This window comes from Misgurnus anguillicaudatus, chromosome 21 (genome assembly GCF_027580225.2).
Source record: "Misgurnus anguillicaudatus chromosome 21, ASM2758022v2, whole genome shotgun sequence".
Classification (NCBI taxonomy): domain Eukaryota; kingdom Metazoa; phylum Chordata; class Actinopteri; order Cypriniformes; family Cobitidae; genus Misgurnus; species Misgurnus anguillicaudatus.
This window is the reverse complement of record NC_073357.2, coordinates 23,306,459-23,319,662: the sequence shown is the minus strand read 5'-3', so window position 1 is coordinate 23,319,662 and position 13,204 is coordinate 23,306,459. Positions and strand designations below refer to the sequence as shown.

Genomic DNA, 13,204 nt, shown 5'->3' with positions numbered 1-13,204 from the left:
TTCTAATTTTCCACAGAACACTATCCCAAAACTTCTGTGGTTTGTCCACATGACTTTTGGCATACTGCAGTCGACTCTTCTTATTCTTTGGAGACAGCAGGGGGGTGCGCCTGGGAGTTCTGGCATGGAGGCCTTCAGTACGCCGGGTGCGCCGTATTGTCTGAGCAGAAACTTCAGTACCCACATCTGACAAATCTTTTCTCAGTTCCTCAGCAGTCACACGGGGACTTTTTTCCACTCTACGCTTCAGATAGCGCACATCAGTCGCAGTTGGCATTTTTTTTCTGCCACGACCAGGAAGCGTTTCAACAGTGCCCTTTGCCTTGAATTTGCGAATGATGCTTCCTATGGTGTCTCTTGGTATGTTTAACATCTTTGCAATCTTCTTATAGCCATTGCCCTTCCTGTGAAGATTAATCACCTCTTCTCTTGTCTTCCTGGACCATTCTTTTGACTTCACCATGTTTGTAACCACACCAGTAAATGTTTAGAAGGAGTTGAGTATCACAGTCATTTTAAAGCTGCCTAATTGGTGCTTATTAGGCTTTATTGCTGTTCCCTGACATCCACAGGTGTTTTCAATACCTGATTGAAAACACTTCAATGAACCTCTGTTCTTCAGAGTGGTAGTTCTTTAAGGGGTTGAATAATTGTGTCAATGAAGAATTCACAAAAGAAACATTTACTACTATATTACAAAACCAATTGATGTCATTTTAGTTGCATATGGTTCTTTAAGAAGTCATTGTAGGATTTCATTCTGAATACAATTACAAATGTACACTAAATTCCCTAAAACCCTTAACAGCATTGGGGGGTTGAATAATTTTGAACACAACTGTATGTCTATGTAGTGTTTATAATAAAGCAATAAACCCCAAGAAGCAGTGGGTTACCTACCAGTGCATTTTATAACAGCTAAGGGGCGTTGTTAGGCACGACGCGAAGCGGAAATATGATTTAAGACTGTGGTGTTTATTTTATAAATCACCATTCATCTAATTTATACATTAACATTTATATCGTGCATTTGTTGAAGTGATGATCAAATCTGCTTGGAAGCATGCTTAACTCGTTCCCCTTCAGCGTTTTTTTTTTTTTTTAAGTTGCCACCCAGTTTTAGTTTAATGCCTTGCAGAAAAATTATCTTCTTTAAATAAACATCAAATATCAAATGAAAGAACAGACCATCCGCTTTCAAACAAAAACAAACAAAAAAAACGTTTAATCTTACCTTCATTTGTTCTCTTATCACCTCTCAAATTTTAAAAGCGGAGATAATTCCTATTTTGTGAAGAACTTATGTAAAAGATCTGATTCAGAGCCTGATGAAAACACGCTGTTTTCAGTGTTGTTGAGTAAATGCGTCAGTGTTTTAGTTGGGTAAGATGGCCACCCAGTGGATAAAAGCGGATGTATAAACTTGAGTTATAATCTCCTCAGACAACGTTTTCATTTATCTGGATATCGCCATTAATTGTGCAATTGTAGACAAATTAAAAATATGATCAAAGACTGTGGTGTTTATTTTCATAAATCAGTACGCAGCAACAGTGGCGCAGTGATAATTATGTAATGTGGTCTGAACCGTGAGGTTACCGGTGTATTTTATCACGGCTTAGAACGTGTTTCAACCAATCAGAATGAAGAACCAGAACTGCCCGTTTTATAATATGCTTTAAGACAAGCCAATCAACACCATTGCTGAGTATTTTCTCCAATAAAAACTCCCAATTTTTATATAATCATCTTGGTTTTCAACGTCACAAACATGTCATCAATCATTTGAAATCATGGATCAATAGTTCGAGTCATAAAAATTATGTATGGATGCCGCATTGACAGCACAGCTGCTTCAGCTCTACTTCTGGGCTGCTTACACATGCAGAGTGAGTGCTGTTAACATCAGCGCTTAAAGATTAGTGATGCAAACACGAGGTTCACGTATGCATTAAGGGAAAACGAACTTAGCAGTTATGTGTCTGAAATGGCAGAATGTAGCATCTGTTTACATATATATCTATGGTCAGTGTTGGGGGTAACGCATTACAAATAACGCGCATTACGTAATAATATTACTTTTCTGAAGTAACGAGTAAAGTAACGCATTACTTTATAAATGTACACATTAATATTTTAGTTACTTTTTAAAAATAATTCAATTTAATTAATTCAATTTAAAAATAAAATAATGTAGTGAATTAAACTGAACATATTAACGTAGAATTACGCACAGTTTGAGTCAGAAACGGAGATGGCAGGCCAGAGCTCGACATTTTTGCAATAGAAATATGCAATTCCTGCATCTCCAAAACACCTGCAAGGCCTGAAAGAGATCAAGCCTCAGCCAAGTAAGAAAAAGTAACGCAAAAGTAACTTAAAAGTAACGCAAGCATTACTTTCCATGAAAAGTAACTAAGTAACGCAATTAGTTACTTTTTGGGAGTAACTTAATATTGATATGCATTACTTTTAAAAGTAACTTTTCCCAACACTGTCTATGGTGGTGCAAAAGAGTGGAGGTGGGGACTAAATCGCATATTCATATCTATGGTCTGAGCTGCGCATTTGCATAGAGGCAGGAACTATTTCGCATATTCATAGATCTGCGTATACTAAGGGCCAGATTTACTAACAGCTTGTGCAAGCGCAAACCATAATTTTGGGGTTAAATAACGATTTACTAAAGATGCAAAGTGGATAATGAATGTTGAAAAGGTGTGGTCTAATTATTTTTGCCACCTTATAGCATATGCATTTACGCAAAATTTATGGGAGGAGATTATTTAAATGATTTACACAATGCGATTTACTTATGTTTGTGCGTGTGATATTAATGGTTTATAAAACGGCCAGTTCTGGTTCTTCATTCTGATTGGTTGAAACGCGTTCTCAGCTGTGATAAAACTCACCGGTAAACCCACGGCTCAAACCGTATTACATAGCTTGTATCACTGCGCCACTGTTGTTGTGTACTGTAGAAAATAACTGTCAAAATGTCGGATTTTGTTGTCAATTTTGATTTATTGGGTGGGCTAATTATATTATATTGTATTAATTATAATCCTCAACAATTGAACAATTAATGGCGATATCCAGATAAGTGTCAATAAATATTGTTGAGTTTTCTTGTTAATGCTTCCGTGAGGAGTAGTTGTACCGTATATTATCCACTGGGTGGCGATCACTGATCAGTGGTGGCGATCTTACACAACATAAACACTGATGCTTTCACTCAACACTTTAAAACTCAAGTGTATTTTTTGATCAGCGATCTGAATCGGATCTCTAACAAAAGTCATTCACAGAAATGGAATTATCCCAACATTTTGCTCAAAATTTGAGAGGATAAAAGAACAATTGAAGGTAGGGTGAAACGTTTTTATTTTGTTGTTTGAAAGCAGAGGGTCTGTTCTTTCATTTGATATATTGTATGTTTATATATCTAAAGAAGAACATTTTTCTGAAAGGCATTAATGTTTAACTAAAGCTGGGTGGCAACTCTTTTAAAAAACGCTGGCAGGGAAAGTGTTAAGCATGCTTCCAAGCATATTTGATCCACACGTCAACAGTTGCACGGTATAAATGTTAATGTATAAATTAGATGAATGTTGATTTATGAAAATAAACACCACAGTCTTAATGAATCATAGTTTCATTGTGTCTTTGCTCCGTCTGTTTTGCTTGGGAACCGCTCTGTTGCAGACACACTTGAGTCTGAGGAACTACTTTGTTTGGCGGAAGACTAATATCTGTACTAATATAATTACAACTTATTTGCTGTGTTTTATTATATGAAATCCTGCTATACATCATTTGAAGCAACCGTTTTATAAACGCAATAAGCCCCGCGAAGCAGTGGGTTACCAGTGCATTTTATAACGGCTAAGGGGGTTTTAGGCACTCCGCTTCGCGTCGTGCCTAACAACGCCCCTTAGCCGTTATAAAATGCACTGGTAACCCACTGCTTCTTGGGGCTTATTGCTTTAATTTGCGCCATCATTTAATGCAGAAAAAAAGTATGTCTTAAATCATTTTTGAAATGGCTACAATTGTTGCTGATAAGAGGAGGCATCGCAGAGAGCGCGTGGTACAAGGCAGATGATTTTTAACATGTAACAGTTTTTTAGAAAGCCAGAGGAACATATTATTCAAAAATATTGTTTGCCAAGCCATTTTTTATTTGCTGGAGGAAATAAAAGAGGAATCACTAGGAGAAGTCACAGAATTGCAGATGTTTTAAAACTTCTTGTAAACCTTAATTTTTTTGTCCTCCAGTTCTTTTCAGTGTACTACGGCTTCGTTAGCTGGTATTTCAAATCCCAAATTTTTAGCTGCGATGGCCGTGGTGTTGAACTCCAGCGCATCAGGCATTAGTAGATCACCAGCACCTAAGGGTGCTTTCACAACTGCCTTATTTAGTTTGATAGCTCACTTGGTGCGGTTCTTTGGGCAGTTGAGAACACAGCAAACCAAGCTCTGGTGCGCACCAAAAGTGGACTAAACAAGCAGACAGAAATACCCCTACAGACCTCCTGAACCAACGCAACCAATTAGATCTTGTATTTAAGTACTGTGTGCAACGTGCGAGATCTTATCTATTTTTTTACTCGGGATATGTGAAACTTGACCGAAGTGCTTACTGAACAATGCCATGACCCTAAAGAGACGTAACTAAGAAAAAAGACTCACACCCTAAGATGCACTGGAATGGGTAATGAGAGTGGGTCTTTCCATTACCTTTAACCTGTGAAACTAGATCTGAATTAGATGTCACTTACTCCGGTTACATACACATGTCCAACATACACTTGTTTATCACACTAAGCTTTAGAAAAAATATATTGCCTTATTCTTGCTTTCCTATTCTTATCTGCCCATCGTTCTGTCTTAGCTGACACCCTCTCACATTCAACGGAATGAGCCCTGTCAGGTCTGAGATAAAGAGATTATTTACACACACACAAACACTTACACGTGTGTGGATATATACACATGCACAAAAACGCATACGTCTGCACTAACAGTACATGCAGTTAAATGTAAAGAGATTATTGAGATCTCTCAAGGTGGTTATGTGATTTCACAATATCAGAGCTGAGTTGCAAGTGCCAGAGTGGATGAAAAATAGATTTTTTTAAATATAACTTTGGCAGAGAAAGTTTAAGGAAAAGGTTTAAAGGTTGTGTGAGATCACAGAGAAAGAGAAACAGAGGCACACTTATAAGGGTTGCTTTGACAACGATGCGTAACCCAGGTTCTTTGACGTAAGAAAACGACTTTTTTAAACTCCACAACATCCTGTCCTTCTCCTTCGTCTTTCTCTCTGGTTCTTCTTCTAAATATTTACTTCATACAGATGGCGTATCATGAGTCATTGTTTGGCCTTGGTCTAGGTCGTGCAATAGAATCACCGAAATTAAACTGAATGAGTTGACATGGTGCATACGTACGTAAAGCTTGATTAAATATATTCCTGATGGACTTTCATTGCTGCTGTTGCCATAACTACCACCTGACAGGAAAAGTGTAATGACAGTGATCTGATTCATAGATGCGCACGGTCATTCACTCTCTCGGACCAAGTGTGCAGATGATAATGTTCGGCCAATGCAGTGAATAAGCATGGTTCCATAGTACCATGACTAATCTAACCCTAAGGTGCGTAAATCAGCTGATACTGGGACATAAGCATTTTTAAGGACTGATCGGACAGTAGGAATAACCTTGTGAAATCTGGATATGTTACGTATGTTTCATGCTTCCTAAAAATTAGAGACTGAATTTGATCATTTCCTATCTGAAATCCTGCCATTTCTTCTCCCCCTGTGCAGTCAATGGGAGATTAGGCATCAAAAGACAGTAGCCTTGGGCCACTAACTGATGCTACTCTCTCTCGTGCACACACACAGTACAATAAACTCACAGCTGGGCTCTTGTATAATACATTTACAGCTGGGCACACATCCAGACCCACAATCTTTGTGTGTGTGTTGGTTTTAAATCTACCCTGTTCGTTTAATTCGCTAAAAAACTGCAACTCTTTATTCACTTTTGCTGAGTTAAGCAGGGCCCTCGAACAGATGAGGGGAGGGGAGGAGTAAAGCACCTAGACCCTAAGGATTGTGGGTATAGCTGCTACAGCATACATTACATGAACACATCTTGCTAAAAATAAGCATAACTGGTCACCAGTATATGTTGTTTTGGATGCTGGTCCTAGGCAAGGGATGCTGATGTTTCCTGCTATCTGGCTTCTTAACAAGCTTAAAGCAACACTATGTAGTTTCTGTGTAAAAATGACTTACAGCTCCCCCATGTGGTTGAAAAGCACAACAGTGCCTGGGATCAGACACTCTTCTGCAGGCAGGGGGAGGAGCGGGGCTGTGTGCTCTACCCTCCACCGCCACTTTCAGAGTGTGCTTGTAGCAGCTAGGAGGCTGCTCAGGTTGCAGCAACAGTACAATTTGTCCAGTTAAAAGTTGTTCTATCACTGAAATAATTTTAGAGACATTATTTAAAGGTAAAAAAACTACATAGTGTTGCTTTAACCTCCGTATTTTATCAGTCGGCTTTACCAGGAAAGCTATGTTGATTTACCAGTGTGTGTCACTAGGTTTATTATCTTGACCATCAAAAGCTCAAACTATTTACAGGTATGTTGGCATTGCTGGAATTAAATTTGGCTTTATGATTAAGAGGTATTGCAGGGCTGTTTACACCTGGTATTAAGATGCGTTTTAGACGATCGGATCACAAATGGATGACGCTAAAAAAGGGGTATGAAACATTTTGAGCCTATCCATATTCGACCACATTCCGAGGTAGTCGAAAACGCATTCGAACGGATTGCTTTTAGACACGCATGTGGTTGAATTGCCGTTTCTCAATGTCAAGGATACTTCTTTGGCAGAACTGGTCTTTCCAAGTCACTTCCTTCAGAGGCTAGGTGAGGCTCATCTTTAGCATTCGGAGAACATGTAAATGGAACAGGCTAGCAAATGCACGTCATTACGTCAGTAACAAGGTGTGCTTTTGACCATGCGCGCATGTGATTCTGGGTGATTTGAGAGCGAGAAGAGCGCAAAGGATACACATATGCATCCTTTCCTGTACATGGGAAATTTTTCGAATGAAGGACTCAATCGTTGGCTGAAATTCCGAGGATCCTCGACATTGGAACAGTCCTTCGACGGATGTCGATGACGTAGCATCCTCGAAATTCTGGCTTCCGAGGATCTTTCCTTGACATTGAGAAACAGCCAATGTGTTGGGGCAGCCACATAAGACCGCCTACTTTAGGCCCCTTCGGTTTCATTTTGCAAACGTTTGAAAGTTGCGAGTAGGCATGGGCCGGTTACCGGTTTCAAGGTATACAGAGGTTTTAAACAGTCAAGGTTTTAAATCTTCTGTGATACCGTCTCCGAGGTATGAGCAGTGTTTATACAAAATTCATTAAATCATTAAGTCATGTGATTGATTTGATGTTTACATTTAATATACATTACGAAAGTATATATTTTTTAAAAGCATATTATAATTTAAAGGCTTTATTTTTACCTGCCATTTGAAAGAACACATATTAGTGTTGCAATGGCAATACCGCAACACAGTGAAACCGTGGTATTTTTGCTAAAGGTTATCATACTGCCAGAATCTTATACCGGCCCATGCCAAGTTGCGAGAGCTAAGTTTTAATCAATTGCGCTGAAATATCAAAGAAATCCAAAAAGATTCAGCCCCTTTGTGTGTTTGGTTTGTTTATGTAACGTTATGTAAAGTAAAACAAATATGTTACACTTAGTTATGAAGTAAAATTAGTGCTCAAAAGATTTGCATGTGCAGAGTAAGATATTCAAAAATCTAAATCAAGTTGGGCATAAAATAAAGCAATTTGCAAAATTGCATTGCGATTTGCTTAAGTGCAAATGGCCATGTAATGATATGTTTATATTTATCAAAAGAACGAGACCATTCTTGCAGGCTAAACGAGTGAGTTAAATGTAGAAACTGACTGCTGGCCAAACTGAATTGCGAAAATGTTCAAAACACTCAGACGAACCAGTCGATTTATTGCCAGAGCTTATTACTGTAGCCCCACCCGAATCTCCTATCATTATCTAAATCAGAAGTTGACATGTTGGGTCACTTAAACAAACAGTGCTATGTTCAAAATAAAACACAAGCATACAAAAGCTTTTTATTGCCCCAGTATGAATTTATGATTCATAAACCACTATAAGAGAACTGTCTGTTAGCATCTGTTAGCAGTTCATTTTAGTTTAATGTGCAGAGACAAGCCAAAGAGTGATTTCCCCAAGTGGTGCAGCTTGGTGGCTCTTTTAATACATTGCTCTGTTTGTTTGTTTGTTTGAGTGTCCTATCCAACCTGTCACTGAGCAGAGAACTGAGCAGGGGCCAACATCCAAAGCCGAAACCTTGACGACATTCATTTCTGTGAATACTGTGAACAGCACTTTACTTTATTCCCAGAGGATGCATGTACTGATAAATGTATTCCCACCAAATATATTTCCCAATACAGTTTCCCAAGTATCTCCCTGTTACCCAAGTAATTCTGTGGGATAAATTAATGTTGCATGTCCCATTTATCTTGCTGTTTAACGTATTTAAATGTATAAGTAACCTATGTTTTCTTAATGTAGCCTACACTGTAAAACGTCCTTGTAAACGATAATGCGCGTTTTCATCTCCAATGTAAATTTCTTTTCTTAAACTTCAACAAACACACATATTGTAGGCAACAGTTTACTTCATGGGATTGGTGATGTAGAGAAGACCGACATTATCATAATTCCTCCCGCTTTGACTCAAGGCTTGTAAGTTAAAGGAACAGTATGTAGGATTGTGGCCAAAACTGGTATTGCAATCACAAAACTTGTGTCTAAAACTGGTACTGAAATCACACAGCTAGTGGCCAATACACAAAATGACAACATAAACATCAGTTGAGGGCTGCAACTCCACTTTTTAAATGACAATCTCCTGGCCAGACCACTGTTGTCAGTGTTATAAGTATTTTAAATGAAAATGATTTCTTAATGTCTAGTGACATATCAGGGCCATTTTATTATTAATTGATATAAATTTCTTACATACTGTTCCTTTAACTCCCGTTAGCATTGGATTGTGAGCGAATCTTTCAAACATGGTAAGGAGCGTCTCATGTCCAACTAACGTCAGATAGCTGGCCAATCAGGGACACAGCGCTTTTCAAATCTGTGCGTTTCAGGAAGAGAGTGAAATCTGGAGCTACAAAAATGTACGGTGGCCGTTTCTCAATGTCAAGAAAGGATCCTTGGAAGCCAGAATTTTGAGGATGCTACGTCATCGACTTCCGTCAAAGGACTGTTCCAATGTCGAGGATCCTCGGAATTTCAGCCAAGGACTGAGTCCTTTGTTCAAGAAATATTCCATATACAGGAAGGGATGCATATGTGTATCCTTCGCGCTCTTCGCGCGCTGAAATCACCCACAATCCTATGCGCGCAGCACCGAAAGCACACCTTTCAATGATGCAATGACGTGCACTTGCTAGGCTGTTCCATTTATGTGTTCTCCGAGTGCTTAAGAGGAGCGTCGCCTAGCCTCCGAAGGAAGTGACCTGTAAGGACCAGTCCCGCCAAGGAAGTATCCCTGACATTGAGAAACGGCCAGTATGTGGAAAATAATGTGTTTTTTAACCATAAACCACGCAAACACATTGTATTATACCAAATACACAAAATAACATTGTTTTTAACAATGAAATAAGTGCTCTTTAAACATTTAAGTGCAACAAGGAATTTTTACAGTGTAGGCATGATGATATATGGTGTAAAGAAAAGAGCAGCCGTTGAGCGCAGGTGTGAGCTCCTTTTGAGAAACAGAAACCTGTCTGTCTCTGTGCACAGCTGCTCTACAAGGACAATCAATATTACTTTGCCTACAACGTCCTACTTTCCGCCCTCCTAGACCAGTGCTACTTAATAACTATAGCTAGAAAATGGGTTTTTTTGTTCAATTTAAAATCTAATTTAGTAATGTTCTTATAGAACAAAGTAAGAGGGCACCTCAGACACCTCAATTCATCATAACCGTATGCTCTTTCCAAAAAAAAACCATCTGCCTTTTTGCATCAGTGCATTGCAGACAGATATATAGTTCTCTAAGTGGCATTTATTTCTATGAAGATCATTTAATATGAATCCTCAGAAGATCCACTGGGACATAAATGGCCACACTCCAGCTTGACAGGGTACACTGCCTGGGACACAGAGTCCAACGGGACCATCCGTTACTCCCCCCGTGGATGTGAATAAATAACCATGGATTACTGTCAAATCTAATCCCTCGTCGTCTCCCCTCTATATCTTTCTTTCCATCTTCCTCTCTCTGATGTATACTCAAACTTTCCATCTCTGTTTGCTTGTCTACTATTTTGGTCTGAATTAGCAACAACCAAATTTGGGTCCCTCGGGACTACTAGGCTGCTATCGGAGGGTGATTACTTTTTTAAATATAAAATATTTCTTGCAGACGTCTACCACCTGACAATAGCCTCTTTCACACAGTAATTTCAGTAAATTGCCATAAAATTACAAGTTAATACACAAATGTGCCGTTCACACATGCAACAACGTTCCGTCTTTTACCAGTAAGATATCATTCATACATCAGGCGGGGGTTGGGGGATAAATGCGTCATCTGTGTCAAATCATTTTGATCGGCAGTGTGTTCTGACGCCATACATGCTCGTACCAAAAACTCTATTCTTCACACATAGCATCGTACTAGTAAATTACTGGTAATCTACCAAATTCCCTTACTAGTAAATTGCCAGTATTCTTTTACCAGTATTTTTAAAAAGGTCCTGTGCTCACGTCATCTCTTTTACCAGTAATTTACCAGAAAAGACTGTATATGATTAAAAGGATAATTGCCATTTAAAAATAAAATTAGTTACCATCAAAATCAGTATTGTATCAGGTCAGTACCGTATTTTTCGGTCTATAAGCTGCGTTATTTTTTTCCTAACTTGGCTGGTGCTGCGTCTTCCAGTCAAGTGCGCCTTGTAAGTCAGTATGAATTAATTTTGACATTTATGAGGCAAGAGACAACATTACCGTCTACAACCGCGAGAGTCCGCCATATGCTGCTTCTGTATTTATGTAATTCAATGGATTCAGTAATGTGGAATGACGAGTATGCGAACTTCACGCTAGTTGGCTTGTTCGGTTAATTTAGCCTATTCAACCTTCCAGGTAAGTTCTGTATGCTATGGTTTATCGTTTAAATAACTGATAATATTACTTATAACGTACAAACATCTATTCAGCCTGCTGTTCTGTGTGCTATTGTTTGGTAGAATAACTTGCCTTTCCAGATTAAATGTCTGTTCTTCGGCTTGGATTTTGTAAAAGAATAATCTAAATAAACACGCTAATAGTCCACTGTGACTTATATATGTTATTTCGTCTTAATGACGCATTTTTGAATGATGCGACTTATACTCCGGTGCGGCTTATAGTCTGGAAAGTACGGTACCGCTTTTGACCCTTCCAGGGACACTGACTTATGTAGACCTGAGCGATAAATAAGCAGATTTCTGCAGCTTCTGGTCTGTAGTATTAATGACCAGTGTTTATCTGGGATTACAGGTTATGTAAGGCCTCTCAAATTATCAAACTACAGCCAGATGTGGTGGCTCTGTGCGCATGCTCTTCGTCAATGCAAAGCTTAAATTATAGCCCAGCGTACCATTTACGGTAAATGTATGCATTGGTTTTTGGGTGGATGAGTGCATAACAGATGCTTCTGAATAAATGGATGGAGTGTCCGAAATTGTGCATTTGTGTTTGCGTGCAGAGTGTGGTGAAAATTTAAACTGTGGTCCAGTTAAGCAAAAACCCCAGGAGAGGTAAAAGAAACATTATAACCCAAAGTTAAGCAACGATATGAGTGCAGGGGACTGTTACAAATCAGTTGACGTCTCTGTGTGTATGCACATTTGTTTGTGAGATTTAAGTGTGCTTCAGTCTCAACTCCACATTTGGATGACTGCTGTCTTGCGGCTGAATGATCTATGATGAATAATCTCTCTCACTCTATCGTGTTAACATACTGGCACAGTAGAGGAATTTACCTCTTTCAGCGCCAGTAACTGTGTCTGTCTAAATCCACTGCTTCTCACAGCACACTCAGACACACGTGGCACTACCACACAGGGAGAACCGAGTCTTCAAATGTCTCAGTTTGTGTGTATAGGTGTGAGACTTGAATAGCATTAGCAATGCTACTTCATTGATAGGAAGTAGGTTACTTTTCTTCTAATCAACTTGCATGAAACTCTACGTTGGCTTCTATATACCGCCCTAAACCGCTTTATGTCTTGGCATTCCACCCTCCCTTTTACCCTAAGCTATTCCTCAATTTCTTTCTGTATCACAACCTCTAATTCTTCTCATGTTCTTTTCTCATCCCTTTACTGCTTGACTGAGGCTAAAGTTGGGCCAGAGAAACCACTTTCATCGTTATTCCCCCGGTAGCACTGTATGAATTGGTAGAGCTACAATGTTAGCCAATGCATAAATGAAAAACCCAAACTGTACAAACAATTTCCTCCTACCTCCAAACATGAAACCCATTCAGACACTTTTTTCCCTCTGGTCTCTTCTCCATCTACTGTTCTCACACCCAGTCTGTCTGTCTCTCTCCTTCTGTCTCGCATCCATTGTGCCATTTCTTTCTCACCCTTGTACTCTCCCTCCTTTTATTCCTTTTAATCCTTCCTCAAATCGAGGGGTGGTGGTGTTAGATGACTTTCCATTCTACAGTCTCTTCCAAAAATCTGCTTTTGCGTGTGCTACTACTCTGTTCGGACAGAGACATTTAATGAAAAAATGGGAAAACAGAGCGAGGGAGCGATGAGTTCAAGCCTACTGAAGCTGAAACACACAACTATGGGCACAGACTCACACGCACACAGCGGCCAAGGAGGGAAGCCATGAACAAAAGGATCGTTTATTAAATGCCAAAAAGGGGGGCTTGCGGTTGTGACCATGTTGGACCAGTGTAGAGTTGGCCCCTTCTCAACATTCACAGCCAGCTCACTACATTCCCCACGAGTGCCAATGCCATGCTGACCACTAAGTCACCCACTCATTGCAGCAAAAATGGGCCTGTTTCATTCTTTGTTCTTTCT

At 39.3% G+C, this 13,204-nt stretch overlaps 1 protein-coding gene and 1 long non-coding RNA gene across 2 annotated transcripts in view; one reads left to right on the top strand and one right to left on the bottom strand.

The window, feature by feature from the left end:
* LOC129438774 (insulin receptor substrate 1-B) overlaps positions 1-13,204 on the bottom strand; it is a 53,666-nt gene that overhangs the window by 15,488 nt on the left and 24,974 nt on the right. The gene's annotated exons all lie outside the window — the stretch shown is intronic.
* LOC129438821 (uncharacterized) overlaps positions 1-13,204 on the top strand; it is a 49,043-nt gene that overhangs the window by 17,116 nt on the left and 18,723 nt on the right. The window lies entirely within an intron of this gene.